The sequence below is a fragment of the Arachis hypogaea genome, chromosome 13 (assembly GCF_003086295.3).
Source record: "Arachis hypogaea cultivar Tifrunner chromosome 13, arahy.Tifrunner.gnm2.J5K5, whole genome shotgun sequence".
In the NCBI taxonomy this organism is placed as follows: domain Eukaryota; kingdom Viridiplantae; phylum Streptophyta; class Magnoliopsida; order Fabales; family Fabaceae; genus Arachis; species Arachis hypogaea.
In genome coordinates, this window is record NC_092048.1 from 120,230,792 (window position 1) to 120,238,338 (window position 7,547).

Genomic DNA, 7,547 nt, shown 5'->3' on the forward strand with positions numbered 1-7,547 from the left:
TATATAGCAGCTTTCCTTGTGATTTGATTGGTAAAAAACTAGCTTACTCTTAAATTGGGAAGTTTTCATATATGTGATTTCCATCTCCAATAAATGAGATATAGTAACTCTTCAGTACAATAAATAGATAGCAGCAATTTCTATGTGTGACATTATTGTTATCAGATATGAAGATATTTTGTCCAATAAAGAAGCATCGTTATTTAATTTATGTGAAGTGTGCTTTTTGTAGCTGTATTTTACCTTACTAATTATAAGACAAATCAGAACCCAATCGAAAGAAAGACCTACCCTATGACCCCTACTTGAAGCATGCATTAATATCAACTTACTAATAATGATTACTTATGATTTTTGGGAAGTTGTTGTTTCTGAATCTCTTTATTAAACATATGTACTTACTTGAAATAACCCAACCAGTTTAACCTTGCTATAACTAAACTTGAACAGTTTACTTATGGTTTTTTTGAAGTTGTTGTTTCTGAATCTCTTTATTATCCCTTTCACAACTTTGCTTATATACCTTATTTCATAAAGAAATTAAATTCAATGAATAAGTGCAACTATAAAATAGTTCATTGTCAATGTATATATGCATATACATATGACATATGTATGTGAAACAATGTGTGGATTCACGATTTTCATTCACAATTAGTTTATTTAGCGTAGACTAAGTTTAACTATATATTTTATATTAATAACCCTATTCTCACTGTCACTGTTTATGAAAACACAATAAGCTTTTCTGAATATAATGAATGGTGTATTCACTATATTTCAACCAATTACTGCTGAATCTCTTTTTCCAATATATATTGAATATCTAAACTCTAAATATGTAACAAAATTCTGCATCATGTCATAACTAGAAGATCAGCAGGAGACCCTAGACCCCTCAATTCATGCAGTTCCCTATACTCACAAAGACCAGCCATCTTTTGCTGAAGTTTATACAAACAAACTCAGTCACTACATAATAACATAGGCATTGAAAACACAATGTATATGCTAAGATATACATTTGGTTTACTCATTATAATATAGAGTTCATATAGATACCAGTTGTTAGTTGCCATTGTTGGTCATATTCAAAATAGGAGTTCTCACATACTTATAGATAACAAGGAAAAATATGAACAATACACTTCATGACATAGTTCAAAATATGGTCAAGGTAAAGCTTAAAATCCAAATCACCCACATGATTTAAAATCTTTCAATTATCAAATCTATTTGTCGGTTTCGCAGGGAATCTAACTTCAGGATAATGTTGTCCTTTGTCTTCAACTTATACATTTGACAACATTAGGTCCATTCAACCCCGAATTTCCACTATGTATTTCTCCCTTCACTCCTAAGTAGATGAAAAAAAAAAGACGTTGTTGCCTCTGCTAGAAGGTGGACCAATGATCTGCCAAATCAAACCATGTCCAGATGGAATAAGATGTGCAGCAAAATTAACACCTAGGTACTGCAACAAATGAACAATTATTAGTGTTTAGGGAGAATTTGTTAAGGTTATTTATCATAATGCATAACCAGAATTTGACGTTTTTGCATAAAATTGATATGAATTATTTAGAATCAACTTTCCAATCTACTTCCAGTCAGGTCAGCACGTGTCAAGTCTTTCTATAGTAAGCATATGGAATGTATCTACTTGTGGATACTTTAAATTGTTAGTCTCCATTCTAAAATGTAGTTCGATGTTATCCAAAAATAAAATTTATGGGTAAATACAAAAGTTAAGTGTCACATTACCCCTTGTCAAGTATTTATTCTCTTTCGGAACTTTGTTTGCTTAACTCAACTGATGAATAACTTTGATCACACATAATTATTGGATTATTAGGGCTATTACCTTTCATTGTTGAATCTTCATCCTCATCTGACGAGTCCTAAAGCTTAGATGGTTCGAACCCAAATAGTACCATAACATCAGGTGATGAGGCGTCACTGTTACTGCCGTACTTTAGATGAAATGCTCTTTTTACATTGTGCAGTGTATTTTGGTCCAATTGGTCCCCACATAAAAGTTTTTATTTAGAACAATTTTAATTGGTTGGTTCATTTCATTGCACAGTGAAATGAAAAATATCCCAAAACTCGCATAGATAAACTGTATAGTAGTCCTTCTCCCAACAAAATAAAAATCTCTAATAAACTCAAATAAACCCTTAGTTATGACCTTCTGTTTAGTTTTACTTTCTAGATCCAACACCAGACAATTATCCCACTCATCAATTGTGTAGCATGAAGACCCTAATTGGTGGCCATAAATTGCTACAAGACGCGGTGGCAGAGCTCTGTCTCCCTATATTGTATGTTACATCTAAAATTAAATGTTTCCCCTCACAAGCTATTTAAGATACAAGACATAATATTACATGTATTTGGTTACCTGCCCGTCGTATAGTCGAAACCTCAGAGTTCCTTCTTTTCCTATGATCTAGTGATCTTGGGTTGCCATAAATCTCCTGAGAGCATATAACAGCGCCATCATAGATTAGCGAGACTTCAATTATTTGTATTCTAATAAATCGACTCGTTCTGCCTAAAGTAAATAGTCATTTTTCACTGATATATTTAAGCTTTATAAGAGCAAAAAAAACAAAAAAGGCTGCCTATGACAGTAACATATAGGTTACAAACATCATTTACGAAATGTGATCGTTGGATGATTATTTTGAAGGCAAATACAAATTGTAGATACCATAATTAATTTCAGTACCTTTGGTAAATGAATAGAGTGGTAAAGAAATCTGAATTGAAAGATTTAGATTCAACCAATGACATAGGTTACTTCAACCCAAGCCAAGCTTAATAAAATATGACATATCAAAAATGGTTAACTAAATAATAATTATAATTAATCAGATAAAAAAATTAACAACACTTTTGGTACATGATAAATTATTAATGAGTACAGTTATTTCATGAATCTTATGCTAATATATCTGTTATTTGATTCGAAAAAAAATATTTTCAAAATAACTACATAAAAATTTATATAAAAACTACTCAAAAAATAAAATTATTATGAACTCTTTTTTGTTCAATTGGGTTAAATATCATCTATTCTTTTGATGAATCTTTATTTTTAAGTACTTAAAATAAATTTTATTTGTCAATTTCTTTATGAAGTTACCTTTTTATACTGAGTTCAAAACAGAGTTTGGCCATTTAATGATGAGTTGAATGCATTAAAACAAAATCTTTGAAGTTTTTTGACTCATAAAAAGAGGTCTCTAAAGATGTATAGCCTATTAAGTTTTCACGGCTTTATTATTGGTTAAAAGGGGTTAAAACTGTGACCTATGAAACCTGATTAAGTTTGTATGATTTGAATTTTTTTTTCCTAAATGTGGGATAAGGGGACCAAAAATTTTACCAATCTAGGGTAGTATGTTCCTATGTCATGTACCAATTAAGTGTTACTGTATGTTCATTTTCTTATAGACATGCAAAGTAAGGATCAACGAGGGTTCAGTTTTTTACCTGTTGGCATCATTCCTGCCTGCATGCACTGCCATCCAGTTTTGTGATTTTGCTAATCGTCTTCTCAGTACTGGAGAAGAAATCAACGGTTTTTCCTCTTATTGCAAAAGAGATTGTATTAGAATAATTTAAAAAAAAAGGAATTTTTTTTTGTTTCTCTTAGTGTTAAAAGAGACTTCTAGAATTCAGATGGATATGACATTTCACATGGATGATTCGAACCCTGGTTTGCTCTTCAGATGGATCTCAAGAAAGATGCTGCTGGCAAAAACTCTTATTCTGTACCTCTACTAAAACTCCTTTCTCTCTTCTCTTTGCTTTACTTACTTTCTTTTTAATTAGTTAGTCACTAAATTAAGAGATGCCTAAATGGTTATTATATGTGTGGGGGAGTTACAGTCTTTCCTTCTCTCAGACCCTAAATGACAATTAAAAAGAAAATTGAATGGTCATTATTCAAGCGTATGCATATAGATAGCCCATATGTTTTTGTTCCTTTACATATATGTCTTTTTGGTTTCCTTGGGCCCACCTTTGGGTGGAAATTAGTTCTTTAATTGTTTATTTGCCAAATAATTTTAAGTCTTCTTTAAGCATAATGAATAATAGCAGTGGCAGTCATGGAGAATGAAGGAGAGGCGTCGTTTTTCTTTTTTTCAGATTCAGCCAATCGGGTTGCGGGTTCGATCATTTGGGGACTAGTGATGCGGCCTGAAGCTGTCCAAAATAAAAATAGAAAATATTATGTATGGGTTTTGAGCCAAAATAAAAACTGTCATATTATATGGCACAATGAAAGGATAAGGGCATGAAAGTAAATAAAACCCATTCTCCCTCCCTAACGCCATCTCTTCGACACCGTTTTGTCAAGCCCCATGTGGAAACCCTAACCCACAGAGGTAAGTGGTTTCTTCATCTGAGAGGTCATTCATGGACATGGCACTAGTTAGTTCCATTTGTTGAGATGCCGGCGTTGCTAAGTGACATAGATCTCTGTTGCGGGCTTCACACATGTCAACAGCCTTAGTGAGACATGCTGGGTCAAGATCTCAGCCAACAATCCCCCTCATGTAGGGATTCTCTCGATTTCTTTCTTTGTCTGGTATTGGATCTTCAATCTCTTTGATTTAGGATTTCTTTTGTGTTTTGTTTGTGTTTGATTTAAGATTTGGTATGTGTTTGATTTCTCAATGGTTTGAGATATTCTGATGGTTTATTTTCATAAAGGTTAAGTAGATTGGTTCCTGTATGTGTTTGGTATGCGCTGAATGTGCCTTTATGATCCTTGGAAGATACCCCACCACTCTGTCGTTGGTGTAGGTTATGAAGCGTCGCGTCTTTGCCTTGAATCTTCCCCTCATCTCAATCGGATTCAAAGTGAGTAAGGGATTTATTTTTTTAAAATTAATTTTGTTTATAATCATCGTGTTTTCTATTACATTATTGTGTTTATCACAATTATGAATTCGCAGTTTTTAATTCTTAGGGTTTTTTGAATGTCTTTCAAAATTTACAGGCTTTTGTGAGATTTTGTTATAAACTGCTATTTTTTATGTAAATAGATTTTCATGATTTTTGTTGTTAAGTTGTATATGAATATGATAATGTTATCCTCCACTTATGTTCACATTTGGATGTCAATTAACTTTTTTATACTGTGATTTCTTGGTAGATGAAGATGTATAAGAGAGAAATTGAGGTTGTTGTTGGTTTCGGTTCTGAAATTGCAATACAGTTCTACTGCAAATGGTAACTAGGATAGGACTTCTAATTGATGTCACAATTGATAAGGATAACTAGGATAGGACTTCTAATTCTCGTACCTTGCCAAGAGCTTTCTTAGCTATTAGTTTACTTTCTTGTCATTTATTTCCTTGTTCCTTATTTCAAAAACCCAAAAAGATACTTTTCCATAACCAATAATAACTACACCTCCCTGCAATTCCTTGAGAGACGACCCGAGGTTTAAATACTTCAGTTTATTTTTATTGGGTTTACTTTAGTGACAAACAAGTTTTTGTATGAAAGGATTCTTTGTTGGTTTAGAAACTATACTAGCAACGAGAGTTTATTTTGTGAATTCTTTACTAGCAAAAATCCGTTCATCAAAATGGCGCCGTTGCCGGGGATTTGCAAACGTGTGCCTTATTATTGGTTATTGTGAATATTGTGAATAATTTTGCTTTTTCGTTTCTTTGTTAGTGTTTCTAGTTTTAGGAGTTTATTTTCATTAATTTTTATTAGTTTTAATTTCTCTTGTTACTATGAATTCTCACCCCTCTCGCTATGAGTTTGGTTCAAATTATGTTGCAGGGAATGGACGCTATAATGAGAACATGCATCAAGGTCGGAATAATCAAAGATGGGAGGAGCCACGAGGATTTGATCAACCCTTTCGGCAACAACCTCCTCCAAGGTGCCATGGGCAACGACCATTCTACGATGCATCCGAAGACAATAGTTATGGTGGACCCTTTCGTGACAACCAACCTCCACTAAATTACTATGGTCAAGAGCCATTCCAGGCTGCGTACCAAGATGATGGATATGGTGGGGGGTAGTTACCAACGAGCCCCACCATATGCCTATGAACCCCCTCCTCAACATAACTTTGAACCACCATACTCACAAGCCACCTACAACCATTCACCTCCTTATGACCCTAACCCTTATCCACCCAACCAACCACCATATGAACTGTATGAACCATACATAGACCCACCCCCATTCCAACACAATTACCCCCAAGAACCACCACCTCAATATTCACCATCTCCATACCCTTACCAAGAAGAACCACCTTCCTATTATGAACCCTTTCTCCAAAATAATGAACCCTCCTATCCACCCCAATCTCCACTGGATGATGACATCCTTAATGTTATTCGCCAAAGGCAATTAGAGCTTTAAACCACACTTACCTCTACTTTTACTGGTCTAACCTCTACCTTCCAAACTCTTATATCCCGTATGGATGCCTCAATCTGAGAGCAACATGATCCCAATCATGCTATTGACACGAAACGAGAGAAAAGGGATCGGCTCGAAGATGAAGAAGTTGCTGAAGAACTGGTAAGGGAAGACATACAGGAGGAGTTCGATTTTGTATTAGAGCAATTGGAGAAAGCCGTGATCATCGAAGAAGAAGAAGTGGTTGAGGATCTAGGAGACGCTGAACCTCCATGGGAATCGAGAGTTGTAGAGAACACCGCCAAGAAATTTGAAATTGATGCTGAGGAGGATAGTGCACAACCTCCACTGCATGTTCTTTATGAAGAATTAGACGGAATAGATCCAGTAGCAGGTTCCCTTGGTGATGATGATCATGAATCAAGCCCCCCTAGTGATGAACTTGCATCCAAAATTGAACCCCTTGAGCTTGAAGAACCTTACCCAAGTGAATATGAAGATGATGTGGAGGTAGACTTTTCTCAACCTCCAACCTATGACTTGAGTGATGAGGAAGAATTTGAAGATTTTGATCAGGCCGCGGTTGAAGTTGAAGAGGTTTGCAAGGAGGTGGAAGAATTCACAGAAGAACACAAGGGAGTAGAGCCTACAAGACCATTGGAAACACCTCTCCCAAAGCCATTACTATCCAATACAACATTCAAATGGATAAAATCCTTATCCTTAACATTTACTTTCCCACTTGAATATGGTTTACATGAGACGGATGGTCAACTTAGAGATCTTTGTGGCTTTAAGAGTAAGAGGGAGATGGTTAGTGGTAGGAATTGTCATGCAAGGTTCAATATGGTTGCATGCTCCAAATTGAAGTACAAGGGTTGGTATAATTCTCAATTGAATGGGTATAGGAATTTGTTTGGATGTCTCAGTGAGAATTCCGATTGCTCAGAACCCAAGTGGAAAAATTATGATCAACAAAAAGACGGGTGCAAAAGCAAGGTTTGGGACCCCAAAATTCATTCTAGCAATCAATACTCTTGGGGCCTTGTCACTTGCTTCAACTTGCTTGAAGGATTTATGCACCTAGTTTGGGACCCCGGAGGCTATTGGAAGTCTAAACATTGGTGGAGATTCCT